The following is a 10,418-nucleotide window of genomic DNA, read 5'->3' on the forward strand; positions in this document are numbered from 1 at the left end:
CTGTGTGTCTGAGTGTGTATGTAATTGTCTGTGCGTGTTTGAGTGTATATTTGTGCATGTCTGAGTGTGTGTTTGCCTGTGTGTGTCTGAATGCGTGTAATTGTCTGTGTGTGTGTATTTGTCTGTGTGTGTGTCTGAGCGTATGTGTATCGTAGTGTGTGTGTGTGTCTGAATGTGTGTGTGTCTGAGTGTGTGTAATTGTGTTTGTGAGTGTGTGTGTTTGTCTAGTACAAAACCAATAGTGCAATCTCTGCAAGATCATGAGCGAGGTTTGGAAATTAGGTTTCCCTGTGCCGAAATGCTGAGAGCCGGAACATTCATACATAAACATACTTTGGAGAAGTCTAAACTATCACCTCTCAAACTTGAACCTTAATGTTCCTTTGCAGCTTATTCCCTGCGGATTAGTGACCACCCTTTAAGCTGATCTTTGTCCTTTCCTTTCCTCTCCGTCACTCGAATTGTACATGTCTCTCAGTTAATCTTATTTAATCTTAAAAGGTTTGCTCCCTGTTGAGTTCTGTCTGCCCACAAACTAACAGGATTTCTCCCTTCCTAGACCAGACGACCCTCTCCTCCTACTATAGATTAATACTTATGGTGTTGAGTGACTTGGTTTTAGTGGTCAGACAGTTCAAGGCTGGTTGTTTGTATTCAATGAGCTTTAAAGCAAATGAACGATAAATATCAAGACAGCCAGGGCCTGTCATATCCGTTTCCTGTCCCTTGTGGGAACTCCTGAACAATTCCTGTATCCTGGCATGCACAGATATAGGCTTAATATTCCAAGAGTCCCTGGGATGGAGAGGCCTCTGATATCCCTGCAGTGAAGAGGGGAAGCTGAGAGTTTTATGGACTCCAGGTCTCAGGAGGGGTTCACCACCACAGCCATTGAGTGCTCTACAGGAGAGAAAGCAGATAACAAGCATCAAATTTGGAGGAACAGGAAGGAATTGTTGGGGACTGTAGCACCCACAAGCTGGCATTCACTGTTGAGTGCCAGTCAGGGAGATGGTACCTCAAGGAATTACAGTCAAATATAAATCTGTTGTCCTGTGTCAGACCCAGATGCAGCAGTAATGCGGGGTTGGGGGGGTTGGGGCTGGGAGTCCATGGGACTGCAGAGGTGAGAGCTGAATCGTAGCTTGTTTCTCAAGCACCAATGAATTGGAACTTCCATGTAGGTGAGGAGAATGACCAGAACCAATTAATGGCAGGACCCTTTGTAGTGTGACGGAGCAGAGAAACTGAGGGGTTCTGGTTCTGTCCTTCCTGTAGCATGTATATCCTGGATCATTAAGCTGCCAGTCCTGCCCATCCCTGAGTCATGTTTCTGTAATTGCTACAATATCCCATCCCATATTCCAAACCATGCCCTGAGTTCATCTGCCTTCCCTGTTAGGCCTCTTGCGTTGAAATAAATGCAGTTTAATTTATCAGTCCTACCTTGTTCTCTGCTTTGTCCCTGCCTGCCCTGACTGTTTGACTCGCTTCTTTTCTCAACTATACCAATCTCAAATTGATCTCCTTTCTCACTATCTCCCTGTTTTGGAATTACAATTCCAAAAATGTGAATCCTTCTTCCATACACCAGCTCCTCAGCCATGCATTCACCTGCTCTATCCTCCTATTCCTGCCCTCAATAGCTCACAGCACCGAGAGTAATCCAGATATTACTACTTTGAAGGATTTCCTTTTTAAATTCCTGCCTAACTTCCTATATTCTCCCTTTCGAGTCCCATCCTTTTCCCTCCCTATATCATTGGTTCCAATGTGTACAATGACCTCCTGTAGCAAAGGTCTTTTCCCTCGGGTGGTGTTGTTCAAACTGGGGGACATCTTTTTAAGGTCAGAAGAGAAAGTTTTAAAAAGGAAACATAGTGCAACATTTCTACACAGAGAGTGGTTCAAATTGTGGAACGAACTGCCAGAGGAAGTGGTGGATGCAGGTACAGTTAGAATGTTTCAAAGACATTTGGCTAAGTACATGAACAGGAAAGGTTTGGAGAGATATGTGCTAAACGCAGGCAAATCGGACTAGTTTAGTTTGGGAACATGGTCAGACTGGACTGGTTCTGTATGACTCTATGACTCTATAAACCATGGTCCAGTCTGGATCCAACAACTCAGACGAGAAAAGACTGAGGTACTTCAGTCAAAATTCAGAAACTGAAAAGTTAATAAGATGCTCCTGATACCATGCACTGGGGAGAAGAGAAAGGCCCATGTCACACCAGCGAAAAGACAACATAGAAAAAGAGGAGGGTCAAAAAAACCCCAGCAAATTAAAGAGGTATGTAGAACGGGCAGAAATTAAATTGAAGAAGAAAACAAAATAGACCAAACTGATATCAGAAGCATCTGCATTGAAGGGAGGAGTGTTGCAAAAGAGGTTGACAAGCTTGAGTTGCCACATAAGGTTATTATCTAGAAACTTGGCGTAGAAATGGACATGGGGAGGAACGGAACATTTCTGGCTGCAATGTGCTCAGGAAGGATAAGGAAGGAAAATAATGGGGGAAGGGTTGTGACAATATTAATCCAGGATAATGTTACAGTTGGGATGATATAATGCACACTTCTAAGGCTGAAATTGTTTGCTTCAAATTAAGGAAGAGAAAAAAAAAAGGACCATGCATCTGGTGCAGTGTTTACTATAGTTTGAAGAAGATGGAAGGAAAAATCTGTTGGCAGATTTAAGACATATATCAATTTTCTTCTCATGTATTCCGCCTGAAGTTTCACTGCTTCATTCTCCATTGACTCTTTGGGCAGCTTTAGTCAGAGGTATTGTCAGAGACAGGGCAAGGAGGTAGGTTCCATGGCACCTTCAGTCAGAACTGGGATCAAACTAGATGTAACTGACCTTCTTCTGAACCTTGCCTTAGACATTGAGACAACTGGGTATACAGGCTGCCCAGAACAATAATGCAACAGTAATGCAAGGGGATTTCAATTACTGGAGTAAAGAGGAAGGGGATTGTCAAAATCTTACAACACACACAGGGGGATTTTCATAAGCAGGTGTTTCTATCCCAGTGTGAAAAAAGGCAGTACTGGGCAATGAAAAAGACAGTGCTGGGATATCTCTGTGACATGTCATAGAGTCATACAGTCATAGAGCTAGCATGTGGAGTGTGTTCTGATGTGAGAGCATTTGCATAACAGGGATCATAATATAATGTGCTTTGAAATAATTACGAGAGGGATAAGGGAAAATCAAAGATATAGCTAGCAACTGGGATAAAGCAAACCGCAGTGATTTGTGCCACAATGCAGCACTGGGGGACTGGAAACAATGGAGATGAACGATGGTTAAAACCTTTGTGACAAAGACAGTTCAGGTACAAAGTGTATTCCCACGGGAAATAAAAGATGGGGACATCCAGAGTTAGCTCCCCTGATGACAAAGGCACTGGAAGTTTACTAAAACATCAGGTGCAGAGTACAGTTGCAAAACAGGCAGATACAATGCAGCGAGAGTTTGGAAAAGGTCATAAGCAAGGCAGAGAGAAAATGTAAGCAAAGATTAACAAAAAGAGAACCCAAGCAACATACACTGGTGGGGTGCACACATGCCTTTAGCAAGAATTATCCTTTGGCACAGGATGATACCTTTGTAGAGTCACATCTCAATGTTTCACAACCACAGAAAGTGAGCACTCACTGAGTATGATTACATGCATCATGGCTAGCAAGGAATTAGCCACTATCCTGGCACCAGCTTTCAGTAGCTTTCCACTTGTTCCTTCAATCTTTCAGCCACCCTGTCAAACCAGAAGGGGCAGCATCTGGGCTCTTCATGTATCTCGTGACTCAATTCTGTCACCCAGCCACACAAGGCTAGCATATAGACTATATGAGCTGTGCTGCCATGGTCAGGCAATGATTGAGATGCTTCTTGATGAAGCAGTGATCCTGATTCCTGGGGTGGGGAGATTGGGGGGGGAATCCATTGACATTCACCAGCAAATGGTCACCACTGTGAGGGAACAGCCCTCACTCCCAGGGAGTGGTGAGGACCACTGGACAATGAAACCAACTGGAACTGGAGCCAAACCTCTCATCCACCTTCCAGGCAGGCTGTCCGCCATTGCTTCGTTCATCTCCAGTTTCCATGAACTCAATGGCAGATCTCCATTGTCTAACAGATTACCTTCTTTCAGTTGCACAGCTTCCCAGTTTAGTTACGTTCCTGAAATTAAAGCCATCACAATATCCAACATCCAACAGCCCATTCATCAGCCTTGAGATTTCTCTTAGTGCCTGTCCTGTGGTGCCTTTACCCAGCCTTAGTGTCCCTGTGCAGAGTCACCAGAATGGTAGCAGCTGGGCTGGTGGTAAACTATTGAGTGCCAATTCGAGGGGACACTGCAGATGGGTTTGGATGCATGATCAAAGGTAGGGTTTGGAATTCAAAGATAAAAATTTTAAAGTCAACTTGTTACCGGACTAGAAGCTAACACAAAAGCATTGACAGCTCAAGCTATTGGAATTGACTTTGCCAGTCACTAACACTTCAACAACCTGTGGTGCAGCACTTAGCTATGCTTCCCTCAGGCTAACCTAGTTATTAAACTATCTTCTAATGGGAGACTTTTCGAGATAACTCACGGAAGTTAAGTCTCCCTGTTTCATGTTGGTAGTCTCACTATATCGAGGTGAAAATTACCCTCGTTTTGTTTGTTAATGCAGTTCCAATCCAGTTCATGATGTTTGAAACAGGATGCTGATCCATTTCCTCCATAATCAATTTATTTGTAGAATGCGGTATTCCTACCCCGTGTCCCTGTTTTGACAGGTTATTACATACCTCTGCAACAAGTAAAACCTGAGTCCAGGCTTCCCAGCTCAGACACTACCACTGCACCAACAGAGATTTACCTTGACTGTCTTTATAGATATTGCTGTTCATATACAATGTGACATACCCGTGGAGCAGAGCGGGACTTGAACTTGGGGCGAGAGGTAGGGACATTACCATTGCACCACAACACACATTGCAGAAACCCTGAATTGAACCAGGGAATCATCAGAACTTCAGCCAAACGCTCTCCCAACTGAACTATTTAGGGTGAGGGTAGACTATTAATACCCTTTTGGGAGCGACTGAAAATAAAATAATGAAAATTAAACCAAGATAAAATTGAAAGCACCTTAAACATGCACTGTAACAAATCTGAGGTTCAAAACTTAAAGGGAATTTAATGAATATAAATTGAAATTTGGTTTGCAAGAGAGGTGGTGCACTCTAGCTGCTGAAGTGTCCATCCATTGCAAAAGGCCATGGTCTGTGTATCTTAACAATACAATTAAGATACCATTAATATTATCAACAAACTGAAGTTTGTAAAATTACACTGTGTGATGCTCGTGCTGGTCAAACTGTGTAACAGTGGAACAATGTTGCCTTGACATTACTTGCCAAGTACTCCCAGGTGAAGTATTCCATGTAGATGTTAGTGTGGAATAAAGGTCAAGCTTATGCAACTGCCCAGTTCATAGTGCATTAGGCTGGGCATGCTGTGCATGTGACTATTCATAGTATTCTTGAGGCTGCTCAGCCCTGATATAATAACAGAGATGACAGACACGTGAACTGACACTCACATGTCCAACCCATTGAGAAACACGTGATGATGACAGCACAGCAGCGAGGTAAATCTGAATGAATTAGAGAGTGTGTGAGGCTGGTTGCTGCATCTCAGAGCGCCTTATCCCCTCCCAGCTCAGCAGGTCTGCAATGTGAAACACGTGACTGTGTGAGTGGCTCCAAGATTCCCCTGCATCAGTGTATGCCAGACACTCAACAGAAGACTGACCCAGTATCAAGGTTTGCTCTATCCTCGTACACCACAGGCCTTCAGGAGGGAACTGTGATACAAAACCTCACGACTTATTGCAAACTTATTACAAAACTTATAAGGAGAAGCTGGATAGGTTGGTACCTTTTTCACTGGGCAGTAGGATGTTGAGGTGTAACCTTATAGTGGTTTATAAGACCATACCATTTAAGGTACGTGGCAGGTGTCTTTTCCCTAGGGTGGGGGATGTCAAGACTAGGGGGTGTGTATTTAAAGTAAGAGAGAAACAATTTAAATAAGACATAAGGGGCAACTTTATTTACACAGAGAGTTCGTTCATATGTGGAATCAATTTCCAGAGGAAGTGGTGGATGGCGGTACAGTTAGAATGTTTAAAAGACATTGTGATAAGTACATGAATAGGAAAGGTTTGGAGGGAAATGGACCAAGCGCAGGTAAGTGGGACTAGGTTAGTTTGTGATTATGGTCTGCTTCCGTGCTGTATGACAACCGATCCAGCCTTCTCAGAACCCAAGCTGTCGTTATGGTTTTAATGGTGCCTCTCCAGTCTTACTGCTGAAGGGTAAGTGTTATCCCGGGATGTCATCCTCAACGTTGGCTCAGGGGGTATTAGAGTACCCTGCAGTTTGGGCAGGGTTTCTACGGTTACAGCCAGGTAAGTGTTGGGGGTACACCAGCTGGCTGTACTGGGCCTTGTCCATGCCAATATCCCGGTGAGGATTGTCCACATGCACTGAAGGGGATTGAAGCCTGCTTGTTGAGACGAGGGAGATCCTTCGCTGCTTGAGGCTGGCTGAGGAGAGAAGGGAGTCTCTGGGCATCCTGCTGAATCTGACAATCCAAGGCAGTCTCCAGTGTCCCCACAAAGGCAGCCTGGAACTGCCATGCTGGGACCATCAGGTCAGTCCAAACCCAGAGGAAGGTCTCCATCCTTAGCTCCTGTCTGTGCATGCTCTCGGGCACTACTGTCTGGTGTTCCTTGTGAACCAGCAGCCTCCATTTCAGCAGCGGGAGTCGAGAGAACACGAGCCAGTGGCCAGCCGGGAAGGTAAATTTGAATATTAAATATTTACCTCGTGAATCAGCAGAGCGAAGGCTGAACAGGAATGGATGCGGACACGGGGAACTGCTGGGTAAGTGAGCTCATACAGTCGGGCAGTGGCTAAACCCAAAACACTACACGGGTTGTGTCTCCCACCCGTCCTCCTCCTCTAACCAAACAAAAATTACTCCATGTGGAGGGTTGCTAAGGGAAGGCTGTTTTTTAAAATCTATTTTGGCAATTTAGAGCATAGGGGATGGAGGCTTGGACAATTGCTGGATGTGGAAGGATCCCCATTAGTGTCCCTGTTGACTTCACTTGCGAGAAGTGAACCCAAGTCCAGCTCCTCACAGAGTGTGTTAGGGAACTGGAACTGGATGAACTTCGGGAGGGGTGACAGGGTGACAGGAAGGGGTTATAGGGAGATATCACACCTAACTTGCAAGATAAAGGTAGCTGGGTGACCTTCGGGAGAGGGAAAGGGAATCGGCAGACAGTGCAGGGATCCCCTCAATAATAAGGAATACTGTTTATTATTACTTTGGATACTGTTTATGGGGCAGGGGGAATCGATCAGGGGAAAACCACAGTGTCCAGGTCTCTGGCACTGAGCCAGGTGCTGTGGCTCAGAAGGGAAGGTCGGAGACTGGGAGAACGATAGTGATGGAAATTCAATGGTTAGAGGAACAGAAGGGAGATTCTGTGGTTGCAAACGAGACTCCCGATGGTATATTGCCTTCCGGGTGCCAGGGTCAGGGATGTCTCAGATCAAGTCAACAGGATTCTTAAGGGAGAGGGTGAGCAGCCAGAATTCATGGTACACATCAGTACCAATGACATAGCTAGGAAAAGGGATGAGGACCTGAAAAGGGAATATAGGGAGTTAGGTTGGAAGCTAAAAGGCAGGATGAGCAGAGTAGTGATCTCAGGATTGCTACCACTCCCACGGGCTAGTGAGGCTAGGAACAGAGAGCGAGTGTAGCTGAACACGTGGCTGCAGGGTTGATGTTGGAGGGATGGTTTCAGATATGTGGATTACTGGGATACCTTCTGGGGAAGGTGGGACCTGTACAAGGAGGTTGTACCTGAACTGGACAAGCACCAATATCCTGGGAAGGAGGTTTGCTAACTCCCTTCAAGAGGGTTTAAACTAGTTTGGCAGGGGGATGGGAACCGGAGCTATGGATCAGAGGATGGGATAGCTTGGGAATAGGCAAAGACAGCGTGCAGAGAGTCTGTGAGGAAAGATAAACGGTTGACAGGGCAAAGTTACAGTCAGTGTAATGAGTTGTGGTGTGTCTATTTTAAACCAAGAAGTGTCAGGAATAAGGATGATGAACTTAGAGTATGTATCTGTACTTGGAGTTACGATGTTGTGGCCATTACAGAGACTAAGATATCACGGGGGCAGGAATGGTTGTTGGATGTCCCAGGGTTTAGATGTTTCAAAAGGAATAGGGAGGGAGGTAAAAGAGGTGGGGGAGGACATTCTTAATCAGGGGTAGTATCCCAGCTGCAGAAAGGGAGATCGTCGAGGAGGGTTTTTTATGCAGATTCATTGTGGGTGGAAGTCAGAAACAGGAAAGGAGCACTCACTTTATTGGGAGTTTCCTACAGGCTCCCTAATAGCAAGAGAGACACGGAGGAGCGGATTTGGGAGGCAGATTTTGGAAATACGCAGAAGTACTAGGTTGGTTGTCATGGGTGACTTCAACTTCCTTAATATTGATTGCAACCCCCTTCGCGCAAACAGTTTGGATGGAGCAGATTTTGGCAGGTGTGTCCAGGATGGATTCCTGATGCAACATGTAGAAAGGTCGATGAAACGGGAGGCCATATTGGATTTGATGCTTGGCAACGAACCAGGTCAGGTGTCAGATCTGTCAGTAAGAGAGCATTTCGGTGATCGTGATCACAACCCCCTGAGCATTACTATACTCATGGAGAGGGATAAGCGCAGGCGGTATGGGAAAGTATTTAGTTGGGGGAGGGGGAATTACAATGCTATTAGGCAGGAACTGTGGAGCATAAACTGGGAACAGATATCCTCAGGGAAATGCACCACAGAAATGTGGAGATTGTTTTCGGACCACTTGCTGCGAGTGCTGGATAGGTTGGTCCCACTGATGCAAGGAAGGGATAGTTGGGTGAAGGAACCTTGGGTGACAAGGGATGTGGAACATCTAGTCAAGAGGAAGAAGGAAGCTAATTTAAGGTTGAGGAGGAGACAGGGCTCTCAAAGGTTACAAGGTTGCCAGGAAGGAACTGAAGAGCTGGAAGGGGGCATGAAAAACCCTCAGCGGGTAGGAATAAGAACACCCCTAAGGCGCTCTACACTTATGTGAGGAACAAGTGTAGCGTAGGGCCGATCAGGGATAGTGGAGGGAACTTGCGCCTGGAGTCAGAGGAAGTTGGGGATGTCCTTAATGAATATTTTGCTTCAGTATTCACTAGTGAGAGGGACCTTGTCGTTTGTGAGGACAATGTGAAACAGGCTGATGCACTCGAACAGGTTGATGTTAAGAAGGAGGATGTGCTAGAAATTTTGAAAAACATAAGGATAAATAAATCCCCTGAGGCAGACAGGATATACCCTGGGTTACTGCAGGAAGTGAGAGAAGAGATTGCTGCACCTTTGGTGATGATCATTGTTCACTGTGATGGATGGCAGTTATAGGAAGGGGGCAAAGTCTCAGTTACAATCACATAGATGGGTTAACTCCAGGAAGGGTAAGAGGTACCTAGGGCAGGAGTCTTTTGTGGATATACCCATTTCAAACAGGTAAGCTGTTTTGGAAAATGTAGGGGGTGATGGATTCTCAGGGGAACGTAGCACAAACAGCCAAGTTTCTGGTGTTGAGACTGGCTCTAATGCAACGAGCGGTAAGTCAGCTTCCAAGAGATCAATTGTGTTAGGGGATTCTGCAGTCTGAGGTACAGACAGACGTTTCTGTGGCCAGCAGAGAAAAAGCAGAATGGTGTGTTGTTTCCCTAGTGCCAGGATCAAGGATGTCTCAGAGAGGGTGCAGAATGTTCTCATGGGGGAGAGGGTTAATTCTGCCAAGCCCGTTCCCTTGGCTGTGATTTCGCTAGATAGTAGGTAGGGACAGTGGGAATCTCGTTCATCCATTCATGCGCGTCACTAATTAGATGACGAGGCATTTGGCTACCTTAAGAGAGCCAGCAGGAGGTCAGTGTCCACATTGGAACCAATGACATTGGAAGGGTAAAGGTTGAGACTCTGAAGGGAGATTACAGAGAGTTAGGCAGAAATTTAAAAAGGAGGTCCTCAAGGGTAGTAATATCTGGATTACTCCCAGTGCTACGAGCTAGTGAGGGCAGAAATAGGAGGATAGAGCAGATGAATGCATGTCTGAGGAGCTGGTGTATGGGAGAAGGATTTACATTTTTAGATTATTGGAATCTCTTTTGGGTTAGAAGTGACCTGTACAATAAGGATGGATTGCACCTAAATTGGACGGGGACTAATATACTGGCAGGGAAATTTGCTAGAACTGCTTGGGAGGATTTAAACTAGTAAGGTGGGGGGG

The sequence above is a fragment of the Chiloscyllium plagiosum genome, chromosome 7 (assembly GCF_004010195.1).
Source record: "Chiloscyllium plagiosum isolate BGI_BamShark_2017 chromosome 7, ASM401019v2, whole genome shotgun sequence".
Classification (NCBI taxonomy): Eukaryota; Metazoa; Chordata; class Chondrichthyes; order Orectolobiformes; family Hemiscylliidae; genus Chiloscyllium; species Chiloscyllium plagiosum.